This window comes from Bombina bombina, chromosome 9, assembly GCF_027579735.1.
Source record: "Bombina bombina isolate aBomBom1 chromosome 9, aBomBom1.pri, whole genome shotgun sequence".
NCBI classification, from domain to species: domain Eukaryota; kingdom Metazoa; phylum Chordata; class Amphibia; order Anura; family Bombinatoridae; genus Bombina; species Bombina bombina.
Genome location: NC_069507.1, coordinates 163,691,292 through 163,717,071, shown reverse-complemented (window position 1 = coordinate 163,717,071; position 25,780 = coordinate 163,691,292). Strand labels below are relative to the sequence as shown.

The window sequence follows — 25,780 nt, the reverse complement described above, 5'->3', positions numbered from 1 at the left end:
AATTTGTAAATATGTACTCTCTCACATGAATTTTCAATAAAAAGAATTTGGAAAAAAAAATGCTGGTGTACACTGTCCCATTAAGGGTAGCAGGTTCAAGTTTAACTTAAAGAAGCACAAAAAGGGTAATTGATTCATGAAATACATTTCCAATATAGGTGGCAAAGACAAACACTGTGGGAGACTTAAAGAATGCCTGGCATAAGGCTATCCTAGAAAATAATTAAAGGGACATTATACACCCATATTTTCTTATCCTGATTGTATGAAGTATGTTCTGAATATGTAGTGTAGCTGTTTTGAGCTTTAAAAAATAAAGGCTAATATTAATTATTTTCAAACGATCTTGCATTTTTTTTGTGTTACTTACCAAGCCCTTAGTTTGTATAAGAATACGTTCGGCCACACTTCCATATGAACGCAACCGTGACCCATTCATGAAGAATGCATGCATTTCATTGGCAGTGACGTCAGCTCACCTGAAGCATTGTACACAGCATCCCTATGAGCGCTGCCGCAATCGCAGGCATTTCATTGGCACCCCGGCAATACTATGAAAATGTGACAGCTGCCCTCATCACTGCGTGTCACCCCGGCAAAAATCATGTGAAAAATGTCATGTCCCCATTGACTACCTACCTTCATAGCCTGGCTGTAGAACAGCGCTGACTTGCACACTCAGACACATTCACACACACTCAAGACACATACTGTACATACACACACAGACACATACTCAGGGGCGGAACTACAGGGGGTGCATAGTTTCACAACTGCAACCAGGTCCCCCGAGGGTGGGGGCCCAGCTTAAATTTTTTTTTTTTTAATAAAAAACTTTGACCTGCCACTGCCTGCACTGATATCATGTGTGTGTGATGTGATGCTTCACTAGTGTCTTTGACTACAGGGGTTAGTGTTTCTGTTTTACCCATTGATGTTTATGTGTGTGTGTGTATGTGTGTGACTGTGTGTGTATTTATGCATGTATGTGTGTGTGTGTGTGTGTGTGTATGTTTGTGGAACCAGCAAATTACAAACCTTGTTACTACAGCATGGGGGGGGGGGGCAGGGGGTAAACAGTGTCACTATACAGTACTACTATATACAGTATAGGGGGGCTGGACAATGTCACAGACTACTGTGGTCACTTTATAAAGTACTGGGGCGGGTAGGGTCAGGCCAGCCATCTCACCGGCAGATTACAGACTGTGTCACTAACTCACTATATACAGTACTGGTGGGTTAAACAGTGTCACTACATACAGTAATAGGGGGTCAGACCATCTCACACTTTTTTCTGTGTTAAATGCTAAAAAAAAAAAGTATGTGTATCAAATTCACCTTTTTTTTTGGGGGGGGGGGCTTCTTAGATTCTTGCACCTGGGCCCTGTGGTTTCTAGTTACGCCTCTGCACATACACAGACACATACTGTACATACACACACATACACTCACACACAGATCCAAACTGTACATACACACACACATACTGTACATACAGACACATACTGTACATACAGACATACTCACACACACAGACACATACTGTACATACACACACACACAGACACTCACATAGACACACACACTGTACATACACACACACTTGCACACAGGCACATACTGTACATACACACAGACATACTGTACATACACAGACATACTGTACATACACACAGACATACTGTACATACTCACATACTGTACATACACGCACACTCGCACGCATGCACATACTGTACATACACACGCATGCACATACTGTACATACACAGGCACATACTGTACATACACACACACCGACACACTGTACATACACACCGACACATACTGTACATACACACTCGCACACAGATACATACTGTACATACACACACAGGCACATACTGTACATACACACACTGTACATACACACACAGAGACACATACTGTACATACACACACACACTCACATAGACACACTCTACATACACACACACTGTACATACACACACACTTGCACACAGGCACATACTGTACATACACACAAAGAGACATACTGTGCATACACACACATGCACACAGGCACATACTGTACATGCAGACACACACAGACACATACTGTACATACACACACCAACACATACTGTACATACACACTCGCACACAGACACTCACATAGACACACATACTGTACATACACACACACTGTACTACATACACACACACACAGGCACATACTGTAAAATACACACACATGCACACACTGTACATACACACAAACATTGTACATACACACACTGTACATACACACACAGACACATACTGTACATACACACACAGACACATACTGTACATACACACAGGCACATACTGTGCATACACACACATACTGTACATACACACACGCACATACTGTACACACACAGACTGTACATACACACACACAGACACATACTGTACATATATACAGACATACTGTACATACACACACACTCACATAGACACATACTGTACATACACACAGACACATACTGTACATACACACACATACTGTACATACACACACATACTGTACATACACACACACATACTGTACATACACAGACACATGCTGTACACACACACTGTACATGCACACACACACGTACATAGGCACATACTGTACATTCACAGAGACATACTGTGCATACACACAGACATACTCTACATACACGCACACTCGCACACAGGCACATACTGTGCATACACACACATGCACACAGGCACATACTGTACATACACACTGTACATACACACACAGACATACTGTACATACACACAGACATACTGTACATACACACACACATACTGTACATACACACTCGCACACAGACACATACTGTACACACACAGACACTCACTTAGACACACATACTGTACATACACACACTGTACATACACACACTCACACAGGCACATACTGTACATACACACACACTGTACACACACACACATACTGTACATACGCACATACTGTACATACACACCCACAGAGAGACATACTGTACATACACACACAGACACATACTGTACATACACACATTGTACATACACTCACAGAGACACATACTGTACATACACATACTGTACATACATACACACACACACACACTGTACATATACACACACACACAGAGGCACACACTGTACATACACACACACACACAGAGACACATACTGTACATACACACATACATTACATACACACACACATACTGTACATGCACACACACAGACATACTGTACATGCACACATACTGTACATGCGCACACACACACACACTGTACATACACACATACTGTACATACACACACAGACATTTTATAGATATAAACTTAGTTTGATGATACATACTGCATTGTGTGGTTATTTTATACTGTTTATAATTATGTTTAGTATTCATTTAAAAGCTTTAAATATAATGTATTATTACTTATGTCAATTCTGAGAGGGGACTGGAACATAACTCCCACACCCATTGACATACATTATATACTGTACTTTGTTTATTTTTTTACAACTATTCCTTCAGGTACCTAACCCCAGTGTACATTGAGGGCTACCTGTACATATTTACTTTCAACTCCTGCACATGCTCAGTAGTAGCTGGTAACTCAGCAAGTGTGCATATAAAATGACTGCACAATTTGATAACAGAAGTAAATTGGAAGTTTTTTTTTTTTCCTTTTTTTAATTTCATGCTTTTAATCATGAAAGTTTAATTTTGGCTACAGGAATTGATACATGATTACCTTTTATAGTTGACTTGGCACATTATTTCTTAACATTTTCTTCTTATAATTACCACACAGTAACCCAGGTTTAAAGGGTAACACATACAATACATTTTGTTATCAATGACTGCAGTAAGAAAATAGATAATGCTATTCATCTCAATGTTAAATGGGGTTCATCTGTATTATGGGTTCTCTACAGCATAATGGTTAGTTCCCCGTTTAGAAGAAATGCTTCAGTATTCAGTAAAGGAACCAAGAGAAAACATTTTTGTAGCATTCCACTTAAAGAAAAAGTAAACACATCATAATTATAAGGTTATTTCGCAGTTGTGTAATACATTAACATATAAGGGTGTCTGAAAATGTTTTGGCAGCCAAACTCCGCCCACCACCTGCCTTATATGGATAAACCAGATTGGGCTTGTTATAGAAATGCACAAAGCTAATCACTGCCTTTATGTTAGCAAAATAACCACTGTTTTGCAATTCCCTTTCTGGTAATGTCTGCTGAAGCCAATATGGGACAGATGGCAGGGCTAAGTTTCAGGTGTTTGAAGCCTGGCATATGATGTCAGAATTGGAAAACTCTTCATTTTCAGACTTAAAGGACAGAAAAATGGGGTAAATTAACCCATAAAAGTTTATTGCTAGGTTGTTTTACTACACATAATTACACCTTTTATATTAAAATTTCAAAGTGTTTATTGCCACTTCATATTAGAGGTATGTGTTAATAAGTCACATCTAAAAGACAATTTCAAAACATACTTCTTATATGAATGTATATTCCTGTACTGAACAGACATTTTTTTTAAATAGAATTTAGAGACTAGTGACCTGATACTGTAGTGTTAGTTTCATTTAAAATGAATTAGTGTTTGCAGAACATTTTTCCAGGCAAAGAAATATATTTTCCTAATGCTTTTTTATGCATGACAGAGAATTTGTCAGTATATTGTCCCTTATGAAGTTGCTTATAAAATATACATACTACAGGGCTAATCCAAAGGTTCTCAATTGTATATGTGTTTTTCTGCAGACATTCACTAATTTAAAAACAGTTCTGGTGTATGATTTGTTTTATTATTTTTTAACCATTTCCTCCTATCTATAGGGCAGTATTATCACCCTAAAAAAGCTCCTTAAAAAGTACCATGTTTTACTATATAACACTATCAACCAAACGCAGAAGCAGTTTGCAGAATATTAATGGTAAGCCAACAATTTTTTATTCTCCATAAACCTCATTATAGTGTAGAGCAGCATTTAGGAAATACTGATAACTTATTTATATATTGTAATTGTTTGCCAACTGATTTCCTTTTCATTTGGTCTAATTCACTCACAGTCCCAAAGAAAAAATGAGTGATCTCTCACAAAGGGGACACAGACACTGAACAGTTGGTCAAGAAAGTGCCACACAAGGGGGTGGGTCAAAGTCAAAACTTTTTTCTTTAAAGGTGGTGGGGAGAGATTTAAAATCAAATCAAGTACACATAAAATCTGAAATATTTTTTTCCCCTTAAAAAAAAAAAAAAATGCAGTTTAAAAAAAACAAAAACATTTAATATCAGGACTCTTGGAAAAAATATGCTAAAGGTACAAATAGAAAGGTAAAGTATGAAGACTATTCTCAGAACCATACCATAAAATCAGTTTGAAATGATCTGTAAATGCAAACTGGCTCCACCCTTTTAAACATACCGTTAAACATATAATTAAAGGAAATGAAATACATCATGATTTTGTGTAAGTGCTGTGCTTTTCCCAAACTCTCTAGGAAGCCATAAAACAAATTCTGTAACCTACAAATGCTGAAAATTTTATGAACTAGTTTAGGCAATTTGAAGCATTTTGAAAACAAAGATTACAGATTTTGCTTTGTGCCCTCTCTAGGGAACGTGGGACAAAGAACCTTTTTACACAAAAGCAAAAGGCCTTGTCCCTTTAAGACTGCTCAATAATCCTACACAATCTGATACATTCAAATTCACACCTTGCTTCCTTATCTGAATTTATTCAAATTTGTTAAAAACCAGTAAAATGATGTACAGTTTTGAAGTTTTCCCTAGTTTAAAGGGGCATTTCATGCAATTTCAATTAAAAGAGAACCTTTTAAGATGTTTTTTCTCTCTATACCAAATAAACATACTAATTCTATATAAAGGTTTGTCCCTATCAACTAATACCATTCTGAGTGTTGTCCCTAATATAAAATGAAAATGTATGCAAAAATCAGTTCCAGTAACTATTAAAGAGACATAAAACCTCCATTTTTTTCTTTCATGATTAGAGCTTACAAATTTACATCTATTATCAAAATTTGCTTCATTGCCTTAGTATCTTTTGTTGGTATCTTACTACTGAGTGCTAGCTAAACAGATCTAATAAGCCAATCACAAGAGGAATATATGTGCAGCCTCCAATCAGCAGCTAGCTCTCAGAAGTGCATTGTTGCTCCCGAGCCTACCTAGGTATGAGTTTCAACAAAGGATACCAAAAGAATGAAGCTAATTAGTTAGTAGAAGTACATTGGAAATTGTTTAAAATTACATGCTCTGTCTGAATCATGAAAGTTTAATTTTGACTCTACTGTACTTTTTTCTTTAAAAATATCTTATAATATTACTTTATATATTAAAATAAATGTTTCTTTGTGTAACATAATAAGACATAATTTGCCTATAATGTTCCTTTCAGATGATAAAATGCTTAAAATCTTAAGTTAATAAAATATGCAGTTTTATTTGCAAATTATGACAAATTCTATATTATTCAGGTGTGTGTATATAATAGGCCACGCATATAATTTTAACCTACTCAACATCTTCCACAGTCAGGCTTTAAGGACTAGTAAACTATGTTGAACACCTCTTGGTTTGTGTATAGTGTTTTCTTCCACACTCCCTAGAGTGACCAAAAAAACAAAATCTGTAACCTAGTTTTTCAAAATGCTGCAAACTGCTTAAACCAGCTATTTGATTTGCAGCATTGGCAGGTTCAAGAATTTGCTTTTTGGCCTCTTTAGGGAGCGTAGCACAAGCACAATTTTACACAAAAGAGGTCTTTAATGTTCTTTTAACCCTTAGCAAGACCATGCTTTAAACAACAACTCTCTTTATCCACTAAGAGGTTTAGAGAATCTAGGCCATAGTTAATTGATGAATTATATAGTTATCTGAAGAGCTAAAGCAAGAATATAAGATTAAAACCGAAGGGGCAAATAAAGGACGCAAGTAATAAAACAAGTACTCTGGGAGTGAGAAAGAAGAAAACAAAGAATTATAAATGTTCATGCGAGACAAAACGCAGTCATTGCAATTTGCAGGCAGCTGACACACAGAGCGATCTCCCTACTGAACAAATAAAAATGCCCTTGGAGGAAAATGTATTGGTTTTATGAAGTGATAAAGCATAATACGTTAGGGATTAAGTTATGACACAGGGTCATCCACAGGGCCACGGCTTTATAATGTAACTAGTTCAGTGGCAATTTCCCATTATGTCTTGAGGAAAGATGCAATCACCCTTTAAAAAAAAGTTATCACTCAAGTTCAAAGTAAAGTGCTTGCTTCAGTTTTTCCCCCCAAATCTGCGGCTGAAAGAGAAGCCGTCACATAGTCGTAAATCCTTGCTGCTGCCATATTTTCCTGTATACCATGGTTTGTGCTGAGAATTTCTACGCAGCCACTCAAGAGCAGGACAGCTGGTACCATTAGCCGACCATCTTGAATAATTGGTTTCTAATCGGCAGATGCAGTAATTTGCACGCTGTTCATATCTTGATGCCTTCATAATCACCAAGGAAAATAGCAAGAAACGTTCAGTGATTCCACGTGCTTTCCATTCAAATGCTATTCAAAATCTTCAATTGCTTATTCATCGCCTCATGTTGTCAGAACCGGTGCACTTCTCTCCTTTTGGAAAATAGAATAAAAAACAGCACAGAATTAGCAAATAAAATGACTCTAGTACTATAATGGCTATAGAATTTTTATAATGAGGGTGAAATTCAAATTCACAGCATCAATGATATTTCACAATAACCGTGCATGGATAAAAGTGGAACAATTTAGCTGCAAAATTTGTTCAGTTCCATTTGGAATGGTCTTGTAGCAGTAATGAACAAAGTGGTTTCTAAAACTAGAACAGTGATTACATTCCAGCATAAAAAAATGATTAACTAATGTGACTATTGGCTTCTGAGAGTTACCGTGCAAAGCCTTGACTTTCAATACTCATTTAAACGTAAGATGTTTAGGGAACATGAGTCTTTGGTAACAATGAAAAGACTGCATGAAAATAAACAACACACATATATATATATATATATAATATAATATATATAGTACAGGTGACCCTCGATTTACGCCGGTTCAATTTGCGCAGTTTCAGAATAACAACCTTTTTTTTTCAGTCATGTGACTGCTATTGAAAAGCATTGAGAAGCATTGCATTGATTAAAATAGCCAGTAGGTGGAGCTGTCCGCTTGTGTTGCAGCAAAGATATGTAAAGCCAAGCACAGAAACAGGATGGAATTAATTAGTCTAGCTAGACATGAGCTATCGAGCAGCTGTCATAGGAACAAGATCTTCCTGTCTATAAATCAGTCCAGATTGGAATGCATAGAAAGAACTGTTTGCAGAAAAATACACGTAAAGTGTGTATTGTGTGATTATTTCATAAGGTTTATAATGCAGTTTAGCAAATGTTTTTGTTCATTAAACTTAGTTTGATGATATATTCTGTGTTGTGTGAATATTTGATACTGTTTATAATGCTGTTTAGCATTTAAAGTTTTCATTTCAAAGCTTTAAAAATAATGTATTATAGGTTACTTATGACAATTTTGAGAGGGGTTTGGAACCTAACTCCCTCACTTCCCATTGACTTACATTATAAACTGGGTTTCAATTTACAACGGTTTCGATTTACAACCATTCCTTCTGGAACCTAACCCACGGCGTAAACTGAGGGCCACCTGTATATATATATTTGAACAAATTCAACACTAGCTAATTTAGATATCTCAGTGTTACATTGTATCCAATTTTATTTTCAAACAAAGTTAAACTAAAAAACAATACAAAAATAGCAAAACAAAACCATCTGAGTATGTGATTTTTTTGGCTCTTGCAAATTTAATTCTGTTCCAGGGCATTAAGAAGTTGCAGACAGATCAGGGGCTTCAGCTGATGGGTATATTAATAATCATATTTCTCTCAACCATGTAGCTTGACACCCCCCTTAGTATTGGTGATAAATACAGATAAAGTGATGTTTACCCTCCTTAGCTGGCAGCAAAACACAGAGAACAATCTCACAGTTCTGTGTGCTGCTGGGACACAGATGTTATTTATAAGCTTCCAGGAACACACAGACCAGTGATATTACCAATATGTGCTGCCAGTAACACACAAAACACTTAGTTAACCCATTTCTGCCAGGTATACCCCTATTAGTGAGGTCTCTGATGAGGTTAGACGTTTGGCATTTTGGAATAAATATTAATAGACAAATTGAACACTGCAGAGCTTAGAATAAATAATAGAAATAATAGAATACTCCAGTGGCGTCACTAGGGTTGGTGTCACCCGGTGCGGTAAGTTATGGTGTCACCCCCCCCCGCCAGAAAGCAGACACACACAAAAACACAGGCACACACACATACAAACACTCAGACACACTTAAAAACATACTCAGATGCACACACAAACACTCGGAAACACACTCAGACACACACACACAAAGACACTGAGACACACACACTTACAAAATATGTAAACTGCACTGCATTAATTATAAAGCGCATGCCTAGAGCTGCTCCCTGGCTCAGCAGAGCATCAAATGAAAGATAAACAGAGCACTCTAAAAATAAATCACTAAAGAAAAGGTTTAGGCGCAAACTATGACAATTCTGCTCTCTGACTCTGTTCCAAGCCTGTCAGTGCACAGCCCCGGGCCGCGTGCCTACCACTTCTTATGGCCAATCACCTCTGCACTCTGCCCACCCCCAGACCCCCCGCCCGCCCTCCCTCCTACCTCTTCAGTGTGCACTTAGTGTACCGTAACCGTAATGGTCTGGTGGGCATCATACGTGGCTCCTTCACTTTAAAGACAGTGTCAAACAGTCATGCGGTCAGGTGCCAGGTATCCCCCTCATGATTTGCCAGTTCCCGTTTAGAGAGACAGCACAGCAGTGAGTGACTCCACTGCTCCACATGTCACTGAGCAGTGAGCACAGATAGGCAGGCAGGTTTAGGCTAGCAGCGCAACTTTGCAAGCCCCACGGCATGCCCACAACATTCATAGCGAAATTGCGAGAAGCAAAGTACAAACAAGCAAAAGCAGCCGGGAAAACTATTTGTTGAAATTGCAGCACTGGCTCAAGGGGCAAAAAAATTGTGTGTCTACAACTTCCCCAATCCCACCAATGTTCACAAATGCCAGCCCCTCTAATAAAAATAAAATCTATGCATCTCAACATTGTATTTCTTTGAATTTCAATAAAATTTTAAAAAAAAAATTAAAAAAAAAAATTTGTTTTTTTTTTGGTGTCACCCCCTGGAGGGTGTCACCCGGGTGCGGCCCGCCCCCCCCCCCCCTAGTGACGCCACTGGAATACTCCATACACCGTACTGTTATCACTATATAGTCTGGTGACAGAATTGTGCTGGATAAACCTATTGAGACATTTTACATTGCTAATTTTAAGGATCAGTACGTTTTACCTGCAAAATATACAGTAACTACTCTCTGCCTTGTCACATCTCAGCCTCATCTCTTAGCTTTCCTTCTTTTAAAGGGACCTAGAATTCGACCTTTAGCGCCTCTGAACAATAATAATTCACTTACCAGTATAACATTGTTGTCATATAGTGCTCCTAAGCCTACCAAGGTATTCTCTTATTATTCTCTCATTAAAGGGAACTACATTTTAACAAATGATAGCAAGATAAAGCTTTTGTTTTTTAAATGTATGCTCAATATTTGAATACTAAAATTTTACTTTGGACCTCCACATCTTTTTGAAAGCGATGTGATGCATTGCGCTGTTCTAAAAGAAGTGGAAAATGAAAGCTCTAACATATGACACATTACACAGCAAAGAGCAGATATTTCCATTACATTACTGGCTTTTAATATTACAGCCAATTCTCCATATGGCAGTAATTCCAGTTACCTCATCAACTGGCAATAATGAGCTAATGTACAGACATGGTGCCCAGCACTGCTGCATCATTATGGCAAAACAGTTTAACAATAAAATTGTAGCCAGACACTAATAACGATGTGTAAATATACAACAATATGTCAGGTATCCATATTAATCTAAAAGGGAATAATGACAATGCAATGATGTGTTAAAGCATTTTATTATTGCACTATTGCATGTGTATACCTGTGTGTTTAAACTGATGGTAAACCTCAACTAATCAAATGCCATATATTTAATCTTTGCAATTAAAAAAAGTATATGTATCTTTTTTTATTTTTAATCCATCTGTGAAAGGGTTAAATTAGTGCATATAGTAATGCTATGCCGGCCCACTTGGGTTAAAGGGACAGTCTACACAAAAATTGTTATTATTTAAAAAGATAGATAATGCCTTTACTACCCATTCCCTAGTTTTGCACAACCAACATTGTTATATTTATATACTTTATAAGCCACTACAGACAGCCTCTTATCATATACTTTTATTTGCTTTTCACAACAGGAGACTACTAGTTCACGTGGGCCATATAGATAACATTGTGTTCATGCCCAAGAAGTTATTTAAGAGTTGGCACAACACAATACTAAATGCAAGTCAATATATAATAAATAGTCACAGCCATGTGATCAGTGGGCTTAGATATGAGGTAATCACAGAGGTAAAACGTATATTAATATAAAACAATAAAAATTATATTGTAGACTGTCCCTTTAACTTTTTTTTTAAATGACAATTCCAGTAAACATCTAATCAACGTGTGTGTCATATGACAATCTTGACGTTCAGCCCCTTCAAATACCTTCGAAAGCCAATGTAGAGTGTGGATGTGACTGCTCTATACATCACAGCCCAGCCAAAAGAGGAAATTAAGGGGGGCGGAGGAACAGACAATACCAATTAGGATTATAAATATTTTATTATATATATATATATATATATATATATATATATATATATATATATATATATATATATATATATACACATATAAATGTGTGTGTGTATATATATATATATATATATATATATATATATATATATATATATATATATATATACATACATATACACACACACACACAAATCTTTTTTTAAAATAATAATAATTATGTGGTTTTACTTGCAAACTAATATATTTTTAATTGCAACATTCTTATAAAAGTCTGAAATTTACCTCACTTTATGCCCTGTAAAACCATAGAGGACAATTCCAGTCCCTTTAAAAAATAAATCCAAAGTTCTTTTTTTTACAGAAAACCACCAATAAAGTCTATGGATATTTTGTAGAGAGATCATTTAAAGGGACAGTTTACCCAAAAAATTTAAATCCTTTAATTTGCTCTCAAATATTGACGCTTTAAAAAGTGACACATAAAAATACATATGTCATGGTTGTTTAATTAAATGTTTTGAATAATGTTCCATTATAAGAACCCTGACATATGTATTTTTCATATGTGTTTCTTTTTCAAGCAGCAATGTGGTCCGCCTATCAAATATCCATTTTACCTGCTGGAATGTTTTAAATAGTTTGCAACTAGCCCCTTTACCCATCTGAAATAGCTTGTTTAGCCTGTTGTACCTATACGGAAAGTTTATATACGTAAGTATAGGCTATTGAGAACTTTGTAAACACAGCCAGCAGAAGAAATTACACTCCCAGTAGGGTGTAGGAAAGATATATAATCAAATGTAAATGTATCATTGTTCTCTGTAAGTATTGGGCTTCAGACAGCATGTGTGTGTACGTACACAAAGTGATAAAATAAAGAGATCGGATTTTACATGCAAGCTCAGCCAATTTTTATAGGTTGTGGTTTCAAAGCACAAAATGTTATATACACAAACCTGAAAATGCAATTTCTCATACATTTTATACTCTGCAGCTGGTATAACAAGTCATTGCAAATACATTAAGTGAAAAACAGTACACTGTCCCTTTAATACGTTTTTCTAAAGGATAGTGATCATTTCAAGTTAGCTTCAGAGCAGCAATGCACTGCTAGGACCTAGTTAAACAATCTAGTGAGCCAATGATGAGAGGCATATGCGTGTAGCCACCAATTACAAGCTAGCTTCCAGTAGCTAGCTTTTCAACTTTGCTTCTATTATCACATATATTTAATTCGCTTGGTATTCAAACTACACACTAGGGGGTCGATTTATCATCCTCTTCGGCAGGTTTTCGCCTGCCTACGACTGCAAGTTCTTACAAAAGAACCTGCATGCCGTATTTAACAAGCAGCGGTCATCAGACCGACCCTTTCGCCACCTCTTAAGTGGCAAATTTCAGTCTCGTCCGACCTGGGAGATTGACAGCTCCTGACAGCGTATATGCACTCCTGTCTGCCGCAGCTTGATAAATCGACCTCTATATCCAAATCATAAAAGTTTAATTTTCAATTTCATGTTTTTTTAAACTTTGTTTTCATTTTTTTTTTTTAATCATTAGCAATGCCCCAGAAAATCAGCATGCAAAGCTATCTGCACTAATTACGTTGGAGTTTGTAAAGGTTATAATGGTATAATGAAGACATGTAAAATGTTACATTAAAAACAATGTTCTAAAAATGTAAACTGTCAGGAGAGCACAGCTACAATCAGGCACTGCGGTTAAACTCAATTCCCCCCCCCCCCCTTAATTCAGATAGAGCATGAGATTTTAAACACCTTTCTAATTTAATTCTAATATCAAATTTTCTTTGTTCACTTGCAATCTTTTGTTGAAAAGTAGGGACATATGGTTAGGAGCTTGCCCATTTCTGGAGCACTATATGGCAGTAGTTTTGCAAGAATGTTATTCATTTGCAAGCGCACTAGATGGCAGCAATATTTCCTGCAATGTAGTGCTCCCTATGCCTACCTAGGTATCTCTTCAACACAGAATATCATGGAACACAAAGAAAATTTGATTATTGAAGAAAATTGGAAACCTTTTTTTAAATGGTATGTTCTGTCTGCAACTTTTACAGTGCACACAACCTGCATAGCATACTGCTGTAGGCCACATGCATTTGTGCTCCCTGCTGTAAATACTGACACATATTATGACTTGCATGCAATCTAAAGCCATATGCTCTATAGCTCAAGCACATAGAAAGATGTATAAATAGGGCTGCCAGGTGTCCAGTATTCAACCGGGCAATACTATTTCCTGCCATGTAGTTCTCCAAATGCCTACCTAGGTATCTCTTCAACACAGAATATCAACGGAACAAAGAAAATTTGATAACAGAAGTAAATTTTAAAATGATATCCTCTGACTGAATCGCAAAAGAAAAAATCTTGTGTTTCATATCCTTTTAAATGTAAAAGGCCACTTAAAGGGCTACTAAACCCAAATTTTCAATTTAATGATTCAGATATAGCAATTAATTTAAGCAACATTCTAATTTACTCCAATTATAAATATTTATTTGTTCTCTTGCTATCTTTTATTTAAAAAGCAGGAATGTAAAGTTTAGGAGTCGGCCCATTTTTGGTTCAGAACCTGAGTTATGCTTCCTTATTGGTGGCTAAATGCAGCCACCAATAAGCAAGCCTTCCTAAGCTTTAAATTCCTGCTTTTTAAATAAAAGATAGAAATAGAAAATTTGTGTTTAGTAGCCCTTTAATGCATTACAACTATGGAGCAGAAAGAAGTGAAAGGCAGTCAAGGGGGTCAAATCTCTACTTTTATATGTGTCACCAGCAACCAAAGGTACAATTATTGATTTGTATTTTACTGGCAGCCAGGGGGTAAAATGACGGCTTAGTTGTGACAAATATACCTGGTAGGATCTAGAGTGGTGTCTAAAGTAGAGCTTTGGTGGGCAGCTTTGTGTGACGCCCACAGATCATTGTGCCCAGTCACCTACAGGTTGTCCAGTATTACTTTGGAGGACAGCTGGCAAACCTACATATCACTGAATTTGCGATAACATACTAGAAGCATTTTTGCTATTGCATGTGTACTGAATAAATACTACCTTTAATAGATTACACTTGATAAAAATTAAAGGGACAGTAAACTGTAAAATTGTTTTTATTTTAATATATTTTCAATGACTCGTTAGACCAGCTGCAGAGTATAAAATGTATGAGAAATTGCATTTTCAGGTTAATTTTTGTCAATGAAGTAGCTGGTTTGTGCTTTTAAACCACAGCCTATTACAATGACTTGAGTTTCAGGTAATAGCAGATCTCATTATGTTATCACTTTGTGTACACACACTTGCAATAGTGGACCTACTCAACAGAGGGCCCTGGTGAAAAAATGTTTGGCCCTCCCAAAGGTAACTCAATAAAAAGCAAAATTAATAAAATACATTCTGCTCAATACAATGATTTTGAGGATAGATAGATAGATAGATCGATGGACCTGCAACCTGCACTAATAAAAGGCTTCCCTGCATTAGGATTGTACACATTCTGCATGCGCCTATGTATAGGCTGGCTGTTATGCTCCCCCCCTCCCCCCCCCAGCACTTGGGTCCTGGTACCACTACACCAATGGTAGTTACACCCCTGCACACTTGCTTCCTTATCTTATATTTATCTGGAAAACCAAACCTCAAGAACAATGGAAAAATTATAATTTTATTACTTACCTATCCTGCACCCCACTGAGAGTGTAATTTCTTCTGCTGGCTGTGTTTACATAGGCTTATCAATAGCCTAGACTTCAGCATAGAAACTTTTAGTATAGGTGGGGATACAACAGACTAAATCAGCGATTTCAAAAGCCAAAATAGGGGTAAAAGAGCTACTTGTAAACAATGTAATACACTCCAGCAAGTAAAATGGATCATTGGGAACAACTTAAAGGGGAGACATTTTTTGGGTGAACTGTCCCTTTAACTCTGTTGGTCTACGTCTCTGCCACTGCAGATTAAATATTTGATTGGATTTTCTAGCTTTTAGTTAATATTTTATTTAGAGGGAAACTTTTTTTTTGCTGGTGCTCTGTTACTTTTATGTGTGGTGCCAAAAATAAAAAAAATGCCTGCTGGCTTCTGCAATTTGTCAACTTTGTGTGCTCTGGATAACAAATAAAGATTTCTGAATCCTGTGGAACTGTGAATCCTCTCCTCCCCTTCAGCACCATGAAGGCAACGAGTAAGATATATTATAGAGCAGGATGAAGAGAGACCATTTGCTTTAGCGTTCCCAAAATGTTTTATACCCCGTGCATATCACTGCAGTATTCATTGTCTTAAAGGGATATTCCAGCCAAAATTGAAAACCACATGGGTGCATTTTTGTATTGAACATAAGCAATTTTGTAATATACATGTGTTAGCAAAAATGCTTCTAATAAAAGCTATAGCTGTTTCAAAAGAGTATTTGAGTATGCACCATGCACCAGCATTTTAAACATAACAGTTGTTCAGAGAGCCTATGGTACCATCTGGTAATGACTCAATTTATTAATTGCTGACATGATACAAGCTCCAATGATGATCTGAGCAGCTGCATTATTTAAAATGTGGGTGCACTGAGAATATCTAGCTATGCTTCACATGCACATGCAGAGAAAAATGTTAACAGTAAAACAGTGATAACTCTTAATAGAAGCATTTTTGCCAATACATTTATATAGCAAATATGTTTCTATTCAAAGATGTAATAAATCTATATGCATTTATATTTTGACTGGAATGTCTCTTTAAGTGCCACCCATTTTCTTCATAAATTAAAATACTTTTGACTGGAGCGCTATTGGTCCAAAAAAGATTTTGTCTCTGGGCAGGTTCTACCTTTCCAAGTGGATACCAGATGACACTTAATCTACTGGTAAAGGGACGTTCCACTGTAACAGAAATATTACTGTAGTTTTTTTTCCACAGCTCGTTATCATTAAATGGCTACTTTGAATGCTTTGTTTTAACCCATGCAAAGGGTTAAACACGAAGATAAAGGGATATTAAAGTTATGGTTTTATATCCATATCATATATTACCAAACTATAAATGCTTTAAGAAAATATTTTTAAATTATCATTAGTTCCATGATTTTGTGTTTTTTTGCTGAGCTTCTGCTATGATAAAGGCAATCGGTGCATGTTTCAGAGTTAGAATTACACCATACTTAAATATAACATGAGCACTCCAGCCTGTCTGGGGGTTGACAACAAGCAAATTTTTCATTAATAGCAGGGAAAATAAAGAATGAATGTTTACTGCAATGTTATTTAATTTCCCTTAAAAGGGATACAAAACCCATAATTTTTTCTTCCATGATTCAGATAGAGCATGCAATTTTAAGCAACTTTCTAATTTACTCTTTTTATCAATTTTTCTTTGTTTTCTTTCTATCTTTATTTAAAAGTAGCCACCAATAAGCAAGTGCTATCCATGGTGCGGAACCTAAAATTGACCAGCTCCTAATCTTTACATTCCTGCTTTTTAAATAAAGATAGCAATAACATGTTAGTGAATAGATAGATGATACCACAAATAAAGAACTTGGATGTAAAATAATAAATACTAAGTAAGCACAGCTAGGAATAGTGTAGTATTCAGATAAGATTATGACAGAAAATATTTCACAACACAGACATGTATTATATGGTTTTGTTTTTCTGGTTTGTTTGTTTTTGTCTGTTACAAGTTTTTGTTACAGCATCAAGATATGCAAAACGTTTCTATAATTTTGAAAAGTGTAACATCGTCTGGGACATTGTGAGTACTGTTCTCAGGATGTACAAACTGTTTTATATATGCTATATGGAAACAAATAAAAAAACTTTCAACATAAATAAAGATAGCAAGAGAACGAAGAAAAATGTATTTTATTAGTGAATCATTAAAAGAAAAAAAGTGGGTTTAGTATCCCTCTAATTAAATAACGTATTTAAGCACTTATAGGGGATTCAATTTTGAGTTTAATGCCCCTTTAAACTTGCATAACCAGGCCTTTTATCATTTCACAGGAAATGGGACCAAAATAAATTAAAATATATTGAAACTTTTTCTTTACTTCATAAAATTAAACATTTTATATTACAATCTCAAAGTTTTTAATGCCCCATTAAAAGTTAGATAACCATCTGTCCCGAATTTTCTGGGAGGGTCCCAAATTTGGGAAGATTGTCCCTAATTTTTCAAAGGACAATTGATAACACCAACTTTTTCTTCAGTCTCCTGAATTGTCCCGACTTTGTGGAGAGGAGTATGTGGGTGGACGTGGCAACATTGTGGTTTGGAGCCGACTTCCTACCAGATACCCAGCAACCTGGCACTGGGGGCTCTGGTGTGCACAACACTCTGTAGTACATAAAATGTCCAAATGGATATCTCAACACTCCCTCACATGGGCAGGCAGATTTCTCAGGACCAGATGGGCATCTCTGTCAGTGTATATATATATAAACAGAATCTGTAAAACCTAAGCGGCACCACATACAGTAGTTTAGCATATATATTATAAATCCAATAAAAGGAGTAGATGAAACTCGTACTCACAGACACCCCCAGTGGGGTGTGGTATCACCGTGCTGAGAACTCTTAGTGACCCAACACACTGTTTCTTGGCTTCATGCATCTTGGATCTTCAATTGTTTACATTCAATAACAAGTCCAAATGAAGTACAGCACCTCCTCCTTACAATGCAAGCTGATAAATGGCTGCTGCCCAGCCCTTGAAAAGTTCCAAATAACAGCAGCGTTCAGCAGCACTATGATAATCTTTAGAAGACCTTTATTGTATCATATCTGGATCATAATATCACACAACATATTGGGTATAAAACCCTAAATCATGTATTACATGATTAGGGGTGTAACACGCCTGAAACTTTGTTGTTTACATTCAATCACACCCAAGTATATAAAACAAACATAAAAATATTCTAGCATTTTAAAGTATTAAAAAACTTTAATAAAAACCAAGTGCAACACTCATGCAAGAGTGTATCACAAGCATGTCAAACGACCGTTTTCTCTGCCCATAAATGGCAGTTTCAGAAGAGAGTGGTTATTCCAAACATTAAAACAATCATTTAAAATCACTGCTGACCAATTAAAATCTTCCAATAAAATCACATGACAAAATAGTACATCATATGACTCATTCCATAATCATGATTGCGCTAGCTCACAAAGTTCACAGCACGCTGATACTACACCACACCAGTGGGCTAGCTCCTTTATTTTAACAAATTTGTTGGGCTCTGCTTTAGAAATAGACACAGGCCACAGAGCCATGGAATTAGGAATTTTACTGCTGGTTCCTAACTAAATTAAATTTTCTACAGATCGATTTATCAACAAATTTCTGTCGCTCCTAAATCTGTGTGGCTTGACACACTTCTATTTTTTTATTATTATTTTTTAAACTACATCTGATAAAGGAATTTATCACTGCTGGTTTAAACAGAAAATTAGCTCCTTTAATTTATCAAAACACTGTCTACTATATAGCGATGCACACTATTATTACTATATCATAAAGGGCTGGATTGGCCTACAACCTGCAAAACAAAGTACAACAAATGTTTTACAAGAAAATATCCCCGTGGTTACAATATGGTTTTGTGGCCCTACTTTTATTTCATAAGGACTACGGCAATAATGCTACACAGCTCAAAACAGCATCAATTTCTTCAAATAAATTATATTAAAAAAAAAACATTTTAACTATAAAACTAGTGCTTGTTTTTTCCATTTAAATTGGTGAAATTGCTAATCTGCCAGGTCACGAACTAGCAGTGCAAATAGACATCCTATTATGAGCTAGATTTATCAAGCCCTTTTCTCCACTTTGACTGCAAGTTCCCACAAGAGAACCTGCAGTTAAGATTTATTAAGCAGCGGACATGAGAATGCTGCTTCCCTACCCTGTTCTCCACCTCTTAGGTGGAGAACGTCAATCCCACTGGGGAGATTGACAGCTCCTGTCTGTGCGTGATTGGGTGTGTGCAGGCAGGGGCGGGGTTGCATGCAAGCACAAAGGAGCGCTCGTGTGCCAGAGAGGAGCTCGGGTGGACAGGACAGGGATGAATATGGATTAATAAATTAAGCTCTATGTGTCAAATAAAGATGCCACTTTCTATACAGAGGAGAAAGGAATGCTTAAAGAAACATAATTTTCACCTAATGGATGATACTCTTTCTTTTAAAAGTTGCTAAAGGAGCATTTAATCCATTAGTTGAAACAGATTTTTTTTATTATTATTAAGCGTCAAAACTACATATCTCTTAAAGGGACAGTCAACACCGGACACAACTTAATCCCATACCTTAGATCCAAAAAAGAAGTTGCGTCTGCACCGCATCCCATGTTCAATACCTCTAACGTTATATGTGTAATCATCCAAAGCACATACGATTTTCTCCTGCAGATATGGCCGCCAAACTCCCCCCACTGTTACGTAGTAACTTTCATTTTAAAGGCATCCGCCAATCAGAATCCAATCCTCGGTTGGATTCTTTACACATGTTCACGGTCATTTGCAGCTGCACTTTCTATTTCTGCTGGCGAGCGGACATAAATTGTAATGCTCACCGTGAACGAGCATGGAATTTAATAGAGAAGAAGATGGAGGAGGAGAGGGAGGAGTTTGTCGGTCATACCTTGTATCTAAACCTCTGCAGACTGCCCCCTTATTTCAGTTCTTTTGACAGACTCACATTTTAGCCAATCAGTGAACACAATGTTATCTATATGGCACACATGAACTAGTGCTGTCTATTATTATTATTATTATTATCAGGTATTTGTAGATCGCCAATAGATTCCGCAGCGCTGTAACATAGAGTTTTTAGGGATTGCTTGAAGCTGTTAAAACTAGGGGAGAGTCTTATGGAGCAAGGCAGGGAATTCCACAAGATGGGGGCCAGTCTGGAGAAGTCCTGTAAATGGGAATGTGAGGAAGTAACAAGAGAGGAGGAGATCCTGAGCTGATCGAAGGGGACGGGAGGGAGAGTATCTAGAGACAAGTTCTGAGATGTAGGGGGGGCAGTGGAGAGCTTTATATGTCAGAGTGAGGTTTTTATGTTTAATCCTAGAGGCAAGAGGAAGCCAGTGAAGGGATTGGCAGAGAGGTGCAGCAGATGAAGAGCGACGAGTAAGGAAGATGAGCCTGGCAGAGGCATTCATAATGGATTGTAAAGGAGCTATGCGGCAGCTAGGTAGAGCAGAGAGGACAGAGTTGCAGTAGTCGCGGCGGCAAAGGATGAGAGAGTGGATTAAAATCTTGGTTGTATCTTGTGTAAGGAAATGTCTAATTTTAACAATGTTTTTAAGGTGGAAGCGGCAGGCTTTAGCAAAGGACTGAATGTGAGGAGTGAAGGAAAGATCTGAGTCAAGTGTGACCCCAAGACATCGGGCGTGCGGGGTAGGGGTAATGATGGAATTAACAGTTATAGAAATTTTGGGGGTGGAGACATTGGAAGAAGGGGGAAAAATAAGGAGTTCAGTTTTGGAGAGATTTAGCTTAAGGTAGTGAGAGGACATCCAAGATGAGATGTGAGAAAGACAGTTAGTGACACGGGTTAGTAAGGAAGGAGGTAGGTCTGGTGCAGAGAGGTAGATTTGGGTGTCATCTGCATACAAATGGTATTGAAACCCATGGGACTTTATTAAGGTACCAAGTGATGATGTGTAGATTGAAAAGAGAAGGGGACCAAGGACAGAGCCTTGAGGTACCCCAACAGAAAGTGGTAAAGGGGCAGAGGATGCTCCGGAGAAGGCTACAGTAAATGTACGGTTAGTCAGATAGGAAGAGAACCACGAGAGAGCTGTTTCACAGATGCCAAAGGATTGGAGGGTTTGGAGCAGAAAAGGGTGGTCAACAGTGTCAAAGGCTGCAGGCAGGTCAAGGAGGATTTTGCTGTAAGTAGGTCATTGGTAACCTTGACAATTGCCGTCTCTGTAGAGTGATGGGAACGAAATCCCGATTGCAGTGGGTCAAGAAGAGAGTTTAGTGTAAGGAAATGGGACGTGCGTAAACTAGCTTTTCGAGGAGCTTTGAGGCAAGGGGGGAGTAGGGAAATACAGCGGTAGTTGGATGGGGAGGTTGGGTCGAGGGAAGGTTTTTTGAGTATAGGTGTGACCAGTGCATATTTAAGAGATTAGGGAAATATACCAGTGCTGAGGGAGAGGTTGAAAATGTGTGTGAGTATGGGGGTGAGGGTAGAAGAGAGGGAGGGGAGTAGCTGTGAGGGGATGGGGTCGAGGGGACAGGTAGTGAGGTGGGACGACAGTATAAGGGCAGAAACTTCATCCTCGTTAACAGGGGCAAAAGAGCTGCATTTTTTTATATTTGGGTTCTGGGTGATTGTGGGCTTTTGAGGGGGTGGGAGATTGGAAGTAAGTTGAGAGCTGATTTCACGTCTGATGGAGTCAATTTTGTTTTTGAATTGGCTGGCAAAATCTTGAGCTGAGAGAGAGGTTGTGTTAGGAGGTGGGGGTGGGCGGAGAAGAGTGTTGAACGTGGAGAACAGACGTTTAGGGTTAGAGGAAAGAGTAGAGATGAGATTAGAGAAATATTGTTGCTTATAAAGATTAAGGGCAGAATAATAGGAGTTCAGGATGAAATTGTAGTGAAGAAAGTCAGCTGAACTCCGAGATTTCCTCCAGTGTCGCTCAGCAGTACGGGAGCATCTGCGTAGGTATCGTGTCAGAGGAGTATGCCAGGGCTGAGGATGAGAGTGTGGTTTCTGAGCTAAGGTTGGAGGGGCCAGAGTGTCAATGACTGATGTAAGGGTGGAATTATACTGGCAGATAGATTGGTCAGGTCAGGAAAAGGAGGTGATGGATGAGAGGAGAGGTATGAGAGAGCTAGCGAGCTGATGCTGATCTAATGACTTAGTGCTTCTGTGAAGTTTGGTGTGAGGGGTAGAGGGAGGGGGAGTTGTAGGTAGGGAAGTGATGTTGCAGGTAAAAAAAACTGTCAAAATGCACTGAGATATGAGGTGGCTTTAAAGGGTTTAGAAATTAGCACATGAGGCTACCCAGGTTTAGCTTTCAACAAAGAATACCAAGATACAAAGCAAATGTGATGATAAAAGTAAACTGGAAAGTTGTTGAAAACTTTTTTTCACTTTTTTCAGCCTTCTATCGGGTGCCTCTTTTTTTTTTTAACTGGAAAGTTGTTGAAAAATGCATGTCCTATCTAAATCATGAAAGTTTAATTTTAACTAGACTGTCCCTTTAATAGCCAATTAAATTAGACATTTTAAACATTATCATTGTCATTTTTATTATTATCTTTATTTGTAATCTGCCAACAGATTCAGCAGCACTACCCAGGGGTACAATAAATAAATATAAGACAGAAAAGACAAACAAGGACCCTGCGTCCTAGAGAGTTTACAATATAAGTGATAGTAATAGACAAAATATTTTTGTATATTTGTAAAATTTTGAAAAGGTATGAAGCGAAGACCAAGTCGCAGCCTTACAAATCTGTTCAACAGAAGCATCATTTTTAAAAGCCCATGTGGAAGCTACCGCTCTAGTAGAATGAGCTGTAATCCTTTCAGGAGGCTGCTGTCCAGCAGTCTCATAAGCCAAACGGATGATGCTTTTCAGCTAAAAGGAAAGAGAAGTCGCCGTAGCCTTTTGACCCCTACACTTTCCAGAATAGACAACAAACAAAGAAGATGTTTGAAGAAAATCTTTGGTTGCCTGCAAATAAAATTTCAAAGCACGAACCACGTCCAAGTTGTGCAACAGACGTTCCTTCTTACAAGAAGGATTAGGACACAGAGAAGGAACAACAATTTCTTGATTGATATTCCTGTTAGTAACATCCTTAGGTAGGAACCCAGGCTTGGTACGCAAAACCACCTTATCAGCATGGAACACCAGATAAGGCGAGTCGCATTGGAATGCAGATAGTTCAGAAACTCTTCGAGCTGAAGAGATAGCAACTAGGAACAAAACTTTCCAAGATAAAAGCTTAATATCTATGGAATGCATGGGTTAAAATGGAATCCCCTGAAGAACTCTAAGAACTAAATTTAGAATTCATGGCAGAGCAATAGGTTTAAACACAGGCTTAATTTTAACTAAAGCCTGACAAAAAAGCCCTAACGTCTGGAACATCTGCCAGACGCTTGTGCAACAAAATAGACAGAGCAGATATCTGTCCCTTTAGGGAAATAGCTGATAATCCTTTCTCCAATCCCTCTTGGAGAAAAGACAAAATCCTAGGAATCCTGATTTTACTCCAGGAGAAGCCTTTGGATTTGCACCAAAAAAGATATTTACGCCATATCTTATGATAAATTTTCCTGGTAACAGGCTTTCGAGCCTGAATCAAGGTATTTATGACTGACTCAGAGAAACCCCGCTTTGATAGAATCAAGCATTCAAACTCCAAGCAGTCAGTTGCAGAGAAATTAGATTTGGATGCTTGAATGGACCTTGAATCAGAAGGTCCTGTCTCAATGGCAGAGACCATGGTGGAAGGGATGACATGTCCACCAGGTCTGCATACCAAGTCCTGCGTGGCCACGCAGGCGCTATCAAAATCACCAACGCTCTCTCCTGGTTGATTCTGGCAATCAGACGAGGAAGGAGAGGGAAAGGTGGAAACACATAAGCCAGGTTGAACGACCAGGGTACTGCTAGAGCATCTATCAGTACAGCCTGAGGATCCCTTGACCTGGAGCCGTAACAAGGAAGTTTGGCATTCTGACGAGACGCCATCAGATCCAACTCTGGTGTGCCCCAAAGCCGCACCAGCTGAGCAAACACCTCCGGATGGAGTTCCCACTCCCCTGGATGAAAAGTCTGACGACTTAGAAAATCTGCCTCCCAGTTCTCTACACCTGGGATATAGATCGCTGACAGATGGCAAGATTGAGCCTCTTCCCATTGGATTATCCTTGAGACCTCTATCATCGCTAAGGAACTCTTTGTTCTGCCCTGATGATTGATATAAGCCACAGTCGTGATGTTGTCCGACTGAAACATGATGAATCTGGCCGAAGCCAGCTGAGGCCATGCCTGGAGAGCATTGAATATCGCTCTTAATTCCAGAATATTTATCGGTAGGAGAGCCTCCTCCCGAGTCCACAAACCCTGAGCTTTCAGGGAATTCCAGACTGCACCCCAGCCCATAAGACTGGCGTCTGTCGTCACTATAACCCATTCTGGCCTGCGGAAACACATTCCCTGGGACAGATGATCCTGTGACAACCACCAAAGAAGAGAGTATCTGGTCTCTTGATCCAGATTTATCTGAGGAGATAAATCTGCATAATCCCCATTCCACTGATTGAGCATGCATAGTTGCAGTGGTCTGAGATGCAAGCGAGCAAACGGAACTATGTCCATTGCCGCTACCATTAGTCCGATTACCTCCATACACTGAGCCACTGACAGCCGAGGAATAGAATGAAGAGCTCGGCAGGTGGACAAAATCTTTGATTTCCTGACGACCGTCAGAAATATTTTCATGTCCACCGAGTCTATCAGAGTCCCTAGAAATGAAACTCTTGTGAGGGGGGAAAGAGAACTTTTTTTAACGTTCACTTTCCACCCGTGAGACCTTAGAAAGTCCAACACTAAGTCCGTGTGAGACTTGGCTAGTTGGAAGGACGACGCTTGAATTAGAATGTCGTTCCAGATAAGGCGCCACTGCTATGCCCCGTGACCTTAGAACCGCCAGAAGCGACCCTAGCACCTTCGTGAAGATTTGCGGCGCCGTGGCCACAAACTGATAATGCTTGTTCAGAAAGGCGAACCTTAGGAACTGGTGTTGATCTTTGTGGATAGGAATGTGTAGATACGCATCCTTTAAGTCCACGGTGGTCATATATTGACCCTCCTGGATCAATGGTAAGATAGTCCGAATGGTCTCCATCTT

At 38.1% G+C, this 25,780-nt stretch overlaps 1 protein-coding gene across 1 annotated transcript in view; it reads right to left on the bottom strand.

Annotated features, from left to right (window-relative positions):
- Positions 1-4,820: 4,820 nt before the first annotated feature.
- Positions 4,821-25,780, bottom strand: part of SEMA4G (semaphorin 4G) — a 531,345-nt gene continuing 510,385 nt past the window's right edge. Inside the window, exon 16 of the mRNA XM_053692470.1 lies at positions 4,821-7,676. The gene's annotated coding sequence lies outside the window, so the exon portion shown is untranslated. The remainder of the gene's footprint in view (positions 7,677-25,780) is intronic.